The 15,884-nt window shown below is 48.7% G+C and overlaps 1 long non-coding RNA gene across 1 annotated transcript in view; it reads left to right on the top strand.

Moving 5' to 3' along the window:
- The window catches only part of LOC135103297 (uncharacterized), a 92,727-nt gene extending 77,519 nt beyond the window's left edge, over window positions 1–15,208 (top strand). Inside the window, exon 3 of the long non-coding RNA XR_010269981.1 lies at window positions 15,083–15,208. This is a non-coding gene — a long non-coding RNA (uncharacterized LOC135103297). The remainder of the gene's footprint in view (window positions 1–15,082) is intronic.
- Window positions 15,209–15,884: the final 676 nt, after the last annotated feature.

The raw sequence follows: 15,884 nt of genomic DNA, 5'->3' as shown, positions 1-15,884 counted from the left end.
GCGACCCTGCAGAAGCTAAGGGTACGGGGGAGGAGGACGAGGAGTAGGAGAGAGAGAGGCAGGGAGAGGGAGAGTGAGAGGAAGGCCGGGATGGGTGGGACAGTAGGAGAGGGGAGCGGGGGAGGGAGGAATAGAGGGATCGAGGGAGAGTGGAAGAGAGGGCGGGGGGGTGAGCTAGGGTACGAATGGAGGGAGAGCAAGAGGTGAGCTCAGAGGCCCCCACTCGCTACGTTACCACCGCCGCCACCGCCACTCACTCTTATCCTCCTCCTCCTCCTCCTCCTCCTCCTCCTCCTCCTCCTCCTCCTCCTCTTCCTCCTCCTCCTACTACTACTACTACCTCTCCCGTTCCCTCTCCTCCTTCTCCTCCGCCTCTCCTCCTCCTCCGCCTCCGCCTTCTCTCATTTCTCCTTCTACGCCTTCTCCTTCAACTCCTCCTGCTCCTCTTCCACCTTCCCCTCCTACTCCTCTCCTGCCTCCTACTCCTCCGCCGCTTCTTCCTCCTCCTTCTTCTCCTCCTTCTGCTCTTCTCCTGCACTGTGCATCTCTATCACCGCTCCTCCTCATCCTCATTACCTCAGTAACCCACATCATCTGCTATACCTTGAGGGAGACAGGCAGGCAGGCGAAGGAGGAAGGGGGCGGGGCGAGGTAGCCACGGCCACACCACCTACAGGTACACGAGCCCGCCACGCCCCTCTGTCCTTCTCCTCCTCCTCCTCCTCCTCGTCTTGCCCCCCTCATTCACGCCGGCCCGCTGGTGGAATGTCGCATTTCGTGGTGATGGTGAGGATGCCACCTTGTGCTACCGACCCTTTGGCTGACCCCGTCCTTCCCTCCTTCATGTCTCAGGCAGTAACACCGGCTGGCCTTCCTATCATGGCGTCTCCTCTTGCTTGTTTGCTCTCTCTCTCTCTCTCTCTCTCTCTCTCTCTCTCTCTCTCTCTCTCTCTCTCTCTCTCTCTCTCTCTCTCTCTCTCGTTGGCATGCATTTTACACGTTTTCCTTACGTTCGTGTGCGTAAATGGTGTGGAGGGTTGTTTACAGTGCAGTGTCGGTGCCGGTGAGGGTTTACGTATTACAATTTGACGAGGTTTACCTGAGGGCTATACTCTCTCTCTCTCTCTCTCTCTCTCTCTCTCTCTCTCTCTCTCTCTCTCTCTCTCTCTCTCTCTCTCTCTCTCTCTCTCTCTCTCTCTCTCTCTCTCTCTCTCTCTCTCTCTCTCTCTCTCTCTCTCTCTCTCTCTCTCTCTCTCTCATATATGAAAATTCTAGGGAATTACACACAGGTTGTGTGTGTGTGTGTGTGTGTGTGTGTGTGTGTGTGTGTGTGTGTGTGTGTGTGTGTGTGTGTGTGTGTGTGTGTGCGTGCGTGCGTGCGTGCGCGCGCGCATGCGTACACACACGCTTGGAAACTTACAAGAGGGAAAGTGACGGGCGTTATTGTGAAGGGACTGGCGATGGTCAAGTCCGTGAGGGCTGACAGGAGACAGTGACTCGTTTGTGGGGCAGCGGGAAGACGAGGTTGCGTTTTTGTGTTGATTCTCAAGGAAGGAGGACACTTGTCTCTCCGTGTGGCTCTGATAGCGCCGGCGTTTGTATTCAGTGATGTCAGCTAATGTGTTTTTTTTTTTTTTTTTTTTTAAATATTCAGAAAAGAAGACACACCGCACGTGCATGAAGACTGACGTATAAAACGACAACACAGCCATAAATATCACTTTAATTCATAAAGCTTTCATAGCTGTTTTGATCTTTTCCTCCCTGACATATCTACGTTTCAACACGTACCCATTTTTACACTCACAACGGATTCCAAAGAAACCTTGATTTTTCCCTATCACTCCAACGTTCCCTGTTTGTGCCCACCAACGTGCGGTTGAGAAAAATGAACAAAAACATTTTTTTAATATATATATATATATATATATATATATATATATATATATATATATATATATATATATATATATAGATAGATAGATAGATAGATAGATAGATAGATAGATAGATAGATAGATAGATAGATAGATATAATGTATATATATATATATATATATATATATATATATATATATATATATATATATATATATATATATATATATATATCACACACACACACACACACACACACACTGTGCCGTGAAGGTGTTTGATTTTTAATGGGTGTGTGAAGACTGATTGGATGAACTGTAAAGTAAAAACAATAATAGATAAGGGCAGACGAACAGTTATAAATAGTGCATGATCTTTAGAAACATCGAGAGAGAGAGAGAGAGAGAGAGAGAGAGAGAGAGAGAGAGAGAGAGAGAGAGAGAGATGAAAGGAGAGGAGGTGATGGACAGGTAAACGAGACTAGAGCCAGGTGGAGGTGAGCTGGAGATTCCCTTCATAAACAACCTTCAAAGCCCAACACCCACCATTGATACTGGCCGCTGAAAGACCTTTAAGCCCCGTATTAAATCAGTGGTTCGTGTTGATGAGAGTGAGTTGTGGAGGCGTCGCAGCGAAGATCACGTCAGCTGGGCCCTCTCAGACAGGTCAACAGATATCAATCGCTGCACCTTTAACGAGATACTTTGATTTTACCTGTGGAAACCGCCGCGCACATGCTGTTCCCGCCGCCGCGCATCTTGTAGTCCTTTGGGGCGTGAGCTTGTAGGGGGGTAAAGGAAGAATGATGCAGTGATGTTTGTAGTAATAGTAGTAGTAGTAGTAGTAGTAGTAGTAGTAGTAGTAGTAGTAATGTGTGTGTGTGTGTGTGTGTGTGTGTGTGTGTGTGTGTGTGTGTGTGTGTGTGTGTGTGTGTGTGTGTGTGTTTGTTTATATCGACATGATGGCAATCGTGACCGTGGCGACGGTGGGGGTGGTAAACAAAGGGAGCGTTGCGTGCGACAGACCTCTGCACGTGGTTCTGGTAATTGTTTGTGGGTTTGACAGAAATAGTGGTGATAGTAACAAGGAAAGAATGACAGAAATACAAGACTGTACAACGACCATTGGTAACTGTAAGATAGATACGGTAAAGGGTAGAGTAGTTTAGAGAGAGAGAGAGAGAGAGAGAGAGAGAGAGAGAGAGAGATTGCACTGTGGAGGTTGTCAGGAGTTGTTGCAGCTGTGGTTGGTAAAAACTTCAGTGGAAGCAGAACCTGCATCAGTACTCGGTGTCACGTGGGATGGAGGGAGGAATGGGAGAGGCCCTCCACTCACCTTGCTCTACCCTTAATTATGGGTACGACTCTCCCTCGCAGCGCCGCCCTGTACGTGCCAGCCTCCACCAGCGCCCAGCTTAAAAGTCCCCAAATGGCCCGAGTTTTTCCTGTGAGCAATTTCGCGGCGAGGAGTAACTACGATGAGAAGAGGCGGTGATGATGCCCCTCAGGTGACGTGGCTGCCCTAGATGATGGGGAACAAATAGATTACCGCGCCACCTTTTTGTGGGTGCGTCGAAACGGCAACTTGATATGGGACATAAAACTTTTCTTTTTTCGTCGTAAATATTTTTCCGGGTTGCCTTTTCAAAGATTCCGACCTGAAACCAAAACGGATCGACGCTCGAAACATAGATTCTTATAGAAGCAGTGTGTAGACGAGCCACGTGTCGAGGGGTTGCAATGAAGGTCACTGAAGGGAAGAAATGACCTTTTTCTTGTGGATAGCTTCTGCCCGTCTATTTAGCCCTCATCCGCCCTGCTGCATAATGAACCATCAAATACCTGCCTGCCGTCCCGTTACCATCCGCCGCCTGCCTACCGTCGGCTCACCCTGAGGCGCCTTTGCCACGTCGCCCTGAACCCACCAGTCCTGAATACCCTCTGATTTTTACTCAACGTCCACAAAATTAAACCTAATGAGCATTGCATAACTTGGGATCAGTTAATTGATATTCTACTTACCTGATATATGTGTACGTCTTCAGTAGTCATCTTATGTGTGTGTGTGTGTGTGTGTGTGTGTGTGTGTGTGTGTGTGTGTGTGTGTGTGTGTGTAGTTTTTCTCAGGTATTTTAACCTTGATTTGCCCTTCGTCTTATCCACGTCACCATCGAATATTTTGTTGCTAGGATATCATGTGCAGATGCTTCACTACGCGGTGCGTGTCTCAGTGCCCCGGAATATCTTGTGCCCGCCTAGCCAGCCCTCCCCCACGCCAGCCTCTCGCCTGCCCTCGGTCGCAACAAAACACGTTTATTGCCCTACAACAAGCGTCATCAGAGTGTATCAACGTTGGTTTTTGATTCGTCCGCGTGTATGAAACCCAATCCTGGAAAAAGGCAAATATACACGAGCAAATTCCATATATGCTGCGGCGATTCGATTCTCAGATCGGTCAGTTTCAATCAAGGTTTAATACACAATGGCCAGGAATTAATCAAAATAGAATCTGTCAAATTTGGAAGCAATCGGTCCGTTTATTCGCAGTTTATCACCGACGGAGACCCTGCCGCTCCAGCCTGCTGACGGACGCCCGCATTCACCCACCCACCTATCCACCGGGACGCCCACCCACCCACTCTCTCCTCATTACCACGCGCCGCTGACTGCGAGGGAGACACGTAATTGTCAACGTTATGAAATTTTCCCAGAGAAAAATAATATCACTAAGACGGCAAACTCCACCGGGTCAGATCTTAAATTTTATGTCTGGAAAAACTAATAGTTGGCTGCATCGCCCCGCGCCGGCAAATACTCGTGCACTCGAAAACGACATGTAAAGTTGCACGAATTCCTCTCAACCCGAAGAAATAATCCGCTCGTAGCTTTTTGGAAGCAGGATCTGCGCATCCATACCTTTTCCATTCACCAGCGACGCCAACTGGAAGCCACACAGGGGCGGGAAGGGCGAGGAAGAGGACGAAGGGAACGCTTCACTCACTCAGAGGCACAGACGATGACGAGAGTCTTCAGGAGGCCATCCTCCTCCTCCTTCGCTACACTGTTCCGTCCCTGCCTCCTCTTCCTTTCCAAAACATTCTCTCTCTCTCTCTCTCTCTCTCTCTCTCTCTCTCTCTCTCTCTCTCTCTCTCTCTCTCTCTCTCTCTCTCTCTCTCTCTCTCTCTCTCTCTCTCTCTCTCTCTCTCCCCACACACACACACACACACACACACACACACACACACACACACACACACACACACACAGGTCTTTCATTCTATTACCTTTTCCCATTATTTTTATTCCCTTTCTTTTTCCCTTTATGTTCACTGTTCACTGTCCTCCGTTTTGACTCACCTCTTTTCCTCTTCCATACCTTCACCTCGTTCCCTATCCCTTCAAAACTCCCTTCCTCCTTCCCTTACCTCACACTCTTCCTCTCTCCCCCCCATTAACTTCCCTTCACACTGTCTCTTCACCCCTACTCGATCCCACATTGTTTTTCCTTGCCCTGCTCTTCCTCCCCTCCCCTCCCCTCCGCTTCCCTCTTCCCCGTCCCTCTCTCCCTCTCTCCCACCATGATCGGAGCTAGACAAAGTTGCACAGGTACGAAGTCAGATTAATGGCGCACGGAACTGCAGGTAATAATTTTATGAAACTCTTTTAACAGTAACGCACTCCTTCACCTTCTCATGCTACTGCTCCTCCTCCTCCTCCTCCTCCTCCTCCTCCTCCTCCTCCTCCTCCTCCTCCTCCTCCTCCTCCTCCTCCTCTTTCATCTCATCTATGTTTCAGAATATACGAATACGATTGTACAAGCTCTGAGTACTATCGGAGATATACGTGTCTGTGTGTGTGTGTGTGTGTGTGTGTGTGTGTGTGTGTGTGTGTGTGTGTGTGTGTGTGTGTGTGTGTGTGTGTGTTAGAATTGAAATATGAACTGCAGTATAAAACCAGGTCCATAAAGTTCCCTCAAAAGGACGACGATGAGAAAAAAAGGATAGTATAAAAAAAAATGTTGGGTTCAGTTCATTCTCGAGCGACGGCCTTTAAAGTGAGCAGCGAGGGCGGGGAGCGGCAGCCTCGTCGCAGGGTTCGGCGAGGTAACAACTCGGCCTGCCATCGTTTTCCTTCATGGTATTCGTGGACGCGACGCAGGCAGACGTTCCTTCCAGCCCGCCAGCCTCGTGCCTATAGCTTAACAATCCCTTTGGGGTAAGCACCGCGTGTTTATTTATTGGTGAATATATTTTTCTCCGAATTTAAACTAAGCCAAATCCTCCAAGATTTCTGGTTTGGCCCGGAACATCTTATATGAAAATGGACTTTCTGGAGTCTGTTGAAAGCGTAAAGGTCTCTGAGTGCCCTCACAAATGCTGCATTTTGCTGCTTAAAAAAGGCGGGAAAAACAAGTCCTTGAGTTTTGAACTCTGGAAAAATTTAATTCCGGCATAGCAACGGTCACTGTAAATTTACATCGAGGTCTAGGCTTTTTTCAGTATTTTGAGTATAGCTTTTTTACAACCCCATAAATAAGTCATTATCAGCGTGAGTATGGCGGCCCAGCTCCCCGCCGCGCCTGGGTGATGAGGGGGCGAGGGAGGGGCTCCAGCGGCTGCCAGCGGGACAGGCACACGTAAGGAGACGCTGCTCTGTACGTGTAGGGAGAATGCGCTGTGCAGGGACTCGTGATGTTGTGCGTCAGTTTAGGTCACGTGACTAAAGAGAACGCTCCCCCTGACTCGTGGTCCCCCTTGAGGCAGGTAAGCAGCCACAGGTGTGCAGTGACCTGTCATGGCAGAGCTCAGACTGTTACAACTGCCGGAAGTGAAGGATGAAAAGAGGGAACGACTTTCATTGTCCTCTGATGACAAATAGCACTTGATGAATGTATGTGGCCCGTGACGGTAGTGCCGGGGCTCGGACACAGCGTGACGGCACGGGGAGTGGGTGGGAGGGACGCCATGGCACAGGGAGCCGGGAGGGGGGTACGGAGGTAGAGGACAGCATGGTACTCGGAGAGGGAGACTGGGATGCCACGATATTATGCTGTGTGATGAACGCCAGTGTACTGAGGGAAGGAAGGAAACAGTACTGGGTAAGGGAGGGCACAGTACTGGGGAGGGAAGCCACAATACTGGGGGAGGGGAGCACATTATTGGGACAGGGAGGGCACAGTACTGGGGCAGGGACGGCACAGTACTGGGGCAGGGAGGGCACACTACTGGGGCAAGGAGGGCACAGTACTGGGGGAGGGAGGCCACAGTACTGGGGGAGGAAAACCACAGTACTGGGGGAAGGAAGCCACAGTACTGGGACAGGGACGGCACAGTACTGAGGGAGGGAGGGCACAGTACTAGTAAAAGGATTCCACAGTACTGGGGAAGGGACACCAAAACGCTAATTGTTAATGGGCACTATAGTCCAGTGAGGAAGGGAAGGGAGAGGGAGCGGTATAGTACTGGTAAAGAAAAGAAGGCACACTAGTTGACTGGGGAAGGGTGAGTAAAGGATGTGGGGTAGTGACGCTCTGAGCCCTCACGCCTTACACGTAACACCTGCACGGGCGCAGCGGCAGTTCTGCCTCACCTGCCAGGTGGATACAGGTAGCGCGGACGCTGTTCGTGATCAGGCCAAATGATGCTAAAAGACTCCAACTCCCAGAAGACGACTGACGCGCAGGACACAATTTTCATGCATATTCTCGGGCCAGTCCCAAAATTCTGATATGATCCTGAGGAGTAAATAAAGAAGCGGCGAGTGTTTAAAGCGTTGGAAGGCCAAACAAGGCAGCGGAAGGCGGCAGGAGGCGCCGCTGATCATCATACAGTTGGTAATTTGAGCAAGAACGGCGAACTGACTGGCCAATTCAGCAGTCAGTCGCCCTACCAGAATAGAGCCGAGGACAGTTTTTGAGTTGAGGGGGATGCAAATTAAATTTCATTATTCAGATTCAAACATTTATGCGCACAAAAACGACGGGCACGTTAGAGTTGGCGATTAATTGGTGAATGGTAAGGAGAGAGAGAGAGAGAGAGAGAGAGAGAGAGAGAGAGAGAGAGAGAGAGAGAGAGAGAGACTTAGAGATCCTGGCTATTGAACAAAATGTGAACGGTACCATTGTCTTATTGTTTCAGGACTAATCATTATCAGTATTTCAAGGAAGCTACTTGTAACTAACCTCATGTCATTATTATGTTGTTTGCTACATAAACATTTTTTTCCCAACAAAGCATTACACTTTTCCTTTACTTTTCTTCTTTTTTCCTTTTTCACTTAAATCGCCTCAGCCTCGTTTTAATTAAGGTTGTTGTCGAGACATGAGAGATGTGTTCACCGGGGTAACGGAGGGAGAGAAGGGAACGGGAGGGAGAGAAGAGAGGGAGGGAGGGAGGGAGGGAGGGAGGGAGGGAGGGAAAGAGGGAAAGAGGGAGAAAGTGAGAGAGAGAGAGAGAGAGAGAGAGAGAGAGAGAGAGAGAGAGAGAGAGAGAGAGAGAGAGAGAGAGAGAGAGAGAGAGAGGGAAGAGTCAGCATCAGGCGGAGACCCAAACGTCCCCTTCCCCCTCCTTTCATCCCTCCATCCCTGCAGAGCCACCTTCTCCCTTTCCCTCCACCCACACTCCCACCGCCCCTTGCCCCGCCCCACCCCCGCCCCTAAGACCCGCCCACGGGCCTCACAACTTTAAAACAGTGAGAGAGGAACCGAAGACTCCAGCGGCCCTAGTCCAATAAGTATGGGGTGCTCTTTCTCCCGCACCCCCCTCCTCCCGCGCTCCTCTCTCTCTCTCTCTCTCTCTCTCTCTCTCTCTCTCTCTCTCTCTCTCTCTCTCTCTCTCTCTCTCTCTCTCATTTCCTTTCCTTCACAGTGTCTCATCTCTTCCCTCTTCCTTTTCTTTTTTTTTTCTTTCTGTTTCTCCTTCTTCTTAGTTACATTGTTTATGCCTATTGATTATTACTCTGGATATTATTTGTGACGAAGCTCATTATCATCATCATCATCATCATCATCATCATCATCATCATCATCATCATTACAATCGTCATCCTCGTCGCTGTCATTGTTGTTTTCGTTGACTCACTTTTCATCGGATCACTGCTATTTACTATACTGTCATTTTTTTAACACCTGCTAAGATTCTCTCTCTCTCTCTCTCTCTCTCTCTCTCTCTCTCTCTCTCTCTCTCTCTCTCTCTCTCTCTCTCTCTCTCTCTCTCTCTCTCTCTCTCTCTCTCTCTCTCTCTCTCTCTCCAACGTGGTGTGTACACTTGCGTCATGTTAAAAAATATATAAAAAGATGAATAAAAATCCACAACTTTTACTCACACACGCGCCTCCCTGCAGCCGCCCTACATCGTCATTGCTAATTCTCTTGCTTGATTCCCCACAGAGAGAGAGAGAGAGAGAGAGAGAGAGAGAGAGAGAGAGAGAGAGAGAGAGAGAGAGAGAGAGAGAGAGAGAGAGAGAGACGCAAGCAAACATAGATAGACATACAGATTGACATAGAGAGAGAGAGAGAGAGAGAGAGAGAGAGAGAGAGAGAGAGAGAGAGAAGAGTAGGTGGAGGATGAGAGCAGTAGAAGTAGGAAGAGGAGGAGGAAGGGGAGAGTAGCGGCGGCGTAACTTTGGGTCGGCCGCGCCATAACATTTCAACACAAAGCAAGAACATTGATTATCTGCGGGTCGGCTTACCAGATGTAGGAGGCTAGAGACGCCCGCCCCCCAAAAATTGCTCCCGTCGTCCAGACACACGCACCCACGCAAACATAGCCACGGACGCACGCACACACTCACGCAGACAGGGACAAGCCAAGAATGATGTAGGCGAGCGTGTGCACACATACGCACACACGTGGAAAAAATATATATGATAAAACTCGCAAAAATACGAAAACACGAGCGAGGGAACATGTACGGGAAGACGCAAGCACACGCGGACGTGCGTACGCGCGCAAATACACACACACACACACACACACACACACACACACACACACACACACACACACACACACACACGTACACACATCTTGCGCGATACTCTCTATCGCATTGTCTTCCAGCTTGGCGTCTTCTGCAAGCTCCTTCCTGTCCTTAGCTACACCACCTACCCTTCCTCCGCTGCAGTCTTTCCTCCTCCTCCTCCTCCTCCTCCTCCTCCTCTTCCTCCTTCTCCTCCTCCTCCTCCTCTATTACCGACCCTTCCTGAGCTTCTATCTCCCTCCCCTCCGCGGAAGAGAGGGTCAGCGCGCCTCTCATACTGTTGCGGTAGGTTAGAAAGGCTCGCGGGCGTCCCCTGCTGATCTGGCGTGGGTGTATGGGACGCGGAAGTGGGCGGGTGTCACGGCGGTAGTAACAGTGGCGACGCGAGGAAACACCGGATGATGGTACCCGTATCGAAGCCAATAAGGGAGGCACTATCGGAGACACTTTGCACGGCAGTGCCTCTAAACCAGTGGCGGGGGTCAGAAATGGCAACGACGGATCAACTTGAAGCGATAGGATACTAGTGGGAGGGACAGTAGCCGACGCGGCGATGGGTGTCGCTGCGGCAGGGGCAGGGGAGGGTGGTAGGGGTGTAGGGGTGTAGCTGCAGTTGTCTAGACGTGTCTGAGCGGTAGCGGCGGTAGCGAACACGTACCCTGCTACCACTGGTCTTCCATGTCTGTCCTCCGCCCCATAAAACAGCCTCTTCCTCCCACTTCACCCTTCCGCGGCACTCCCTTCTATCCTGGCACTCCCTCTCTTAACCCCCTTCCTACCAGCTCCGAAATCTCCCCTCCCTCTTTCCCGCTCGCGTCCCTCTTCTTCCCCTTCTCTCATCCCTCCCCCTCACTGCCAGCCACCCTCACCCCTTCCCCTCTTGTGCTCCCGCTGCCTGCCTCTAACCCTCCTCCTCCCCTATCCCTCCACCTCCTCTCTCGTGCTTCCATCATCGACCTCCTGCACCCTCCTTCCTCCTCCCTTCCCTCCATCCCTACAACCCCCAACAACCCCTTGGATGATCCCGTCTCGGAAAGTGTCCACCTCAAACGTAACTCCAAGTCCCTCACTCAGGGGCTGCGTTATGCGGGCCCGTGTGTTGGGTTTATGACTCGTCGACGCCAAATGCGGACTCTGGCAAGCATCCTCCCGCTGGAGCTCCGGGGTGGGGGTGTCCTGGCCGGGAGGGAGAGGGAGGAGAGAGAGAGAGAGAGAGAGAGAGAGAGAGAGAGAGAGAGAGAGAGAGAGAGAGAGAGAGAGAGAGAGAGAGGAGGGAGAAAGAGGAGGGAGGCGCGTCGCAGCTACAGCCTTCCGTCTCCGCCCGCTGCTATCTCTTCTTTGTGTCCCTGCCTCCCTTCCGCACAGCCCCGGGTTCTTCCTCGCTCTCTCTCTCTCTCTCTCTCTCTCTCTCTCTCTCTCTCTCTCTCTCTCTCTCTCTCTCTCTCTCACTCCTGTCATACCCATTTTTTCTCTCCTTTTGCAAACCCTTCCCTTTATCTCTCATGCCTTACTTTCTGCATTCTTCGTCCTCATGCTTGCTATCTTGAAGTTCTAGGTACACGTTTTTCCTTTTCCGCGCCATATTACACATCTACCATTCTTTTTTATTTTTTTTCCGAGCATTGTCTTATTGTCTTGCCTCCGCCCTTATCTATACACTGTCATACCCTAGTTTTACTCAAGGATTTTTTTTTTTTTTTTTGCGGTTTCGTAATGCAGGATGACCTTGGTGGCTGTGGGCTTACCTGCGTCAACCTGCGGCCTTGAGAGTGTGGTCAGGGATTGGCATAGAAACGGGAACGTGAAAGGATCGGCTGGGAAAGGAGACAGAAGTGTGTCACTGAAGAACTGGAGGTGTTGCAGGTAAAAAATTCATGAGCACTGTGCACGATATGAACATCACGAGGCAGCAACATCAGTAGCGGCTAAGTGAGATGAAAAAAAAAAAAAAACGAGCATGCAAACCCAAATGAAATGTATAATAGAGTCGAGATTGCGTATTCAGCCAATATCAACACAGACAAAAATCAGCTGAGGCATGAGCAAACAGAACCTTGACCAACAGGATGTAAAAAGAAAGCAAAACAACCTCCAGAAGCAGCCGAAGCAGAGTGGGGAAGGAGCAGCAAGGAAAGAAGCGGAGGAAGTAGGCAAGTAGGCTTCAAGGTTGGGGTGGGGGATGGAAAGCATAGGCAGCGGGAAGGCCTGACAAAGGACGGAAGGAAGGAAGCCGGCAAGAGGGCGGAGTAGGGCGGCTTGGGATGGGGCGGGGCGATGCCTGGTGGTTGGGGGATGGGAGGGACGGGGCAGGATGGGGCGGAGTTGCTCTCAACACTTGGTAATGAACTAGGTGAAGGACCCGTCACGTGGACCGCCTCTGGAGGACCACAAGAAGGATGAGGGAAGGACGCGGACGGGAAGGAAGATAACGGGGGAGCGAGGCACCCAGAACGTGGGAGGAGATACAAAGAAAGTTGGTGATAAGGAAAAAAAGATAAAGAAGAAAGAACGTAAGACTTGCAAATGCTCCGCGTAGGAAGGGAATGAAGGTGTGTGGGAGGTAGCAGGAAGTGAGCTGAAGCTTCATGAAGTTATCACTGTACTGACAGAAAACATATTAAATAGCAGAGAGAACAAGCTTGACGAACGCTAGCAGGCGGGACAACAAAAAAACTCTGTGGTGTCGGTGAAAGGGGGAATAAAGACACTCAATTAAAATTCAAGTACATGACGGATTCGTAATAAACTTTCAAAACAGTAATAATTTAAGAAGGGGAATGGAAATTAAGAAAAAACTGGGCAGATGTCAAGAAGAAATGTGCCTGTGTATGATATGCAGATGTCTTTGTATTACGCCCTACGATTTAGTAAAGTAATTAAATCTATTTGGCGTCTTCATATGCAAATGCCCCTATGCTAAACCTCACGCACATACAAAAAGTCCTTCATCTTCATTTAAGGGAACATTGGTTACTTTATATCTTTATTTCGAATTCTCTTTACATTAGAATCTATGATGATATCCTTACAATCGATGTACACTTTAAAGAAAAAGGGATCAGAATTTTTTATTTATTTTTTTTTTCATTGCTCTGTTTCGACGAAGATATTCACGAACTAACGCCACCGTGAATAAAACAACATCTCGAGTTCAATCATGATTTTCTATAGGTATGGTGTGACCCACAGGGATGCAGCGTCCATGGCTTGTGTGTGTGTGTGTGTGTGTGTGTGTGTGTGTGTGTGTGTGTGGTTGTGAGAGAGAGGGGGGGGCGTTTGTTTGTAGTAACATCCTTTAGAGAAAACAAAATGAGTTAGATATTATTTTCCGTTTTTGAATGGCTTATTTGTATGAGAGACTTAAGAAAGGTCGCTTTGTGCCCCCAGCACAGCGCCTCTCCCCAGGGATACGCCTCCCATTGAACCCACACACGTGAGTCGTATGCTGGCCTCTGCGTGGAAGATAAATGAAATATAAGCGAGGAGATTCGATAAGTCATCTAAGCCTCGCTAAGCCAGGTAAGGTTGGTCTTGCTCACAGTCGAGTGAGAGATAATAATCATATTCAGAAAATGAGATGGCATGAAATCGCGTATGATCGTGGGAAGGCAGCTGCTAAAAGGCATTACGGAAAAGAAGAGGATCATTTAGCAGGAGGAATGACAGGACAAACACAACAACGACGACAATAACTAACTTGACAATAACAGCAGGGAGTGAATGAGTGACACATTGAATGCACGGACATGGAAGAGGCTTGAGGACAAAGAAAGAATAAGACGTAATATTGTGATGTTCCGATGAAAATCCTCTTTCCTTTTGTGTCTTATTTTTTTTTTTTTTTTTTCATAATGGGACACATTTTTACATATGTGTTCTTAAGGAAAATGATGAAACACTTTCGGACCAGGAACAAATTCAAGTCAGCACAACAGAAGTATGCATGACTGTGTTGCGTTGTTCTGGTTTATGCGAGGCACAGGCAGCCTCTTTCAGCACCATAGGGCACATTGAAGGAATGAATGTATGTTACAGTAAAGCGATTGTGTTGATTTTTTTCCTCCGATATTTATAACTACTGTAACCCTTTTTTCGCGCAACTAAAGCGTAATCAGATGAGTGAAAAAAGTGATCACCACATCGTTTAAGCAAGATCTTTGGATTACGAAAATTATAGGAATGGTTTAATAATTTTAGAATAGATATGAGATAGATATGAATAGATTTGTGTGTGTGTGTGTGTGTGTGTGTGTGTGTGTGTGTGTGTGTGTGTGTGTGTGTGTGCGTGTGTGAATACAGAGATAGATAGATAGAGAGAGAGAGAGAGAGAGAGAGAGAGAGAGAGAGAGAGAGAGAGAGAGAGAGAGAGAGAGAGAGAGAAATGAGGAGTGGCAAGGGGACAGCGAGAGGGAGGAAGGGAGGGAGGAGTGGAAGGAAAGTTCCAGTAAAATAAAAGAGGATCGTAAAGCTACAAAACAGCCTCTGGAACACCGGGAAAAAGAAGGACTTCCAGAGCCGGAGAAAACGCACGGAGGGAGGGAGGGTGAGAGAGGAAAGAAGGAAGCAAGCGTAGAGGAAAGGAAAGGAAGAGGAGGAGGAGGAGGAGTGTGTGGAAAGATGTGCTGTAGGACCAAAAAGGGGGAGCTGGAAATATATATCTAAAGCGACGAGGAAAACAGAAGCAAACCCAGCCAACGATAATGTGGGAGGGCGGAGAGAGGACGCAATGGGAGGACGGGAGTTATTTGGCGGATTAATGGAGAGGAAGCGAGAAAAAAGACACGTCAAAAGATACGGATAAAAAGACCACAAAAGGAAAGAGATTTGAGAAGGAAGGAAGAGAGAGAGAGAGAGAGAGAGAGAGAGAGAGAGAGAGAGAGAGAGAGAGAGAGAGAGAGTTTAGTATTTTTACAGCGTATACGAAAAAAGGAAAAGGTAAATGTACAACAGAAAATGGAACTTTGCATGCGATTACATTAAGCACGTCAAAGGCGATAGAAAGCAAAGGCGGCAAAAGTATGAAAACTGATAATAAATACGTGAATGTGACAACAGACTAGAGAAAGAGAGAGAGAGAGAGAGAGAGAGAGAGAGAGAGAGAGAGAGAGAGAGAGAGAGAGAGAGAGAGGGCGGCAGGGTGTGTGATGTAGGAGGGAGGGTGGAAAGGTGGGTGGTGTTCATTGCTGCCATAGCCTGCTGAAATCTTTGCTTACTTCTGCCCTCAGGTGACGGCACGTAGGCCTCTGATATCCCCTTCACTCCTGTCCATCCTGCAGCCTCCAGACACGTGAGTTGATGCCTTGGGTCCATGCCAGACTTACTTGTTGGACGCCTGTAGATATGAATACTATGGTAACGACTGAGAGGGTAAGGTAGACTTAGGCCTGTATTCTGAAACGATATGCTCTCTCACCAAGACTGTTTTCCAAATCCACAGTGATGGTTAGCCGGGTTCTCAAAACTGTTCCTCCTGTTAATAATGCGCAGATCGCAAATCGTATCAATATGTCATTAGAACTGCAAAAACATCCTTACAAACTTGCTTCACTTCAACTAGGTCCTTTTGGAAGTAGTGGAGGTGCGGCGCAAAAGTATTTCAGAATTTGGACCTTAGCTGTACAAGACGGAGGTGCCTGGATGGTACTTCCTCTGTTATTTAGGGTCGTATGCATTATTGTGTATCTCATTACACTGTTGTCGAGGTGGCCGTGCATGATTCAGTTCGGATTTGATATTCGCTGCGGCTGGAATTTTAGCATAAGATTGTTGTTTTCTTACCAACCATCAGTCACTTATTTTAATCGCTGTTAACTGCCCAAACACACGTCCCTGTTGTTGGCCGGACTTGCAATGATCACCTGCATCAGCCCTCCCACCCGCCTGTTCTCCTTGAGGTGAGCGTCCGATACTTGTTTCCTGTCACATTTCTGCGCCATCAAGCACCAAAAACAGGTTTATGATGATGATGAATAACACACTACATAATGAACAAGGGTGAGAGAGAGAGAGAGAGAGAGAGAGAGAGAG

The sequence above is a fragment of the Scylla paramamosain genome, chromosome 9 (genome assembly GCF_035594125.1).
Source record: "Scylla paramamosain isolate STU-SP2022 chromosome 9, ASM3559412v1, whole genome shotgun sequence".
NCBI classification, from domain to species: domain Eukaryota; kingdom Metazoa; phylum Arthropoda; class Malacostraca; order Decapoda; family Portunidae; genus Scylla; species Scylla paramamosain.
This window is presented reverse-complemented; position numbering and strand designations above follow the sequence as displayed.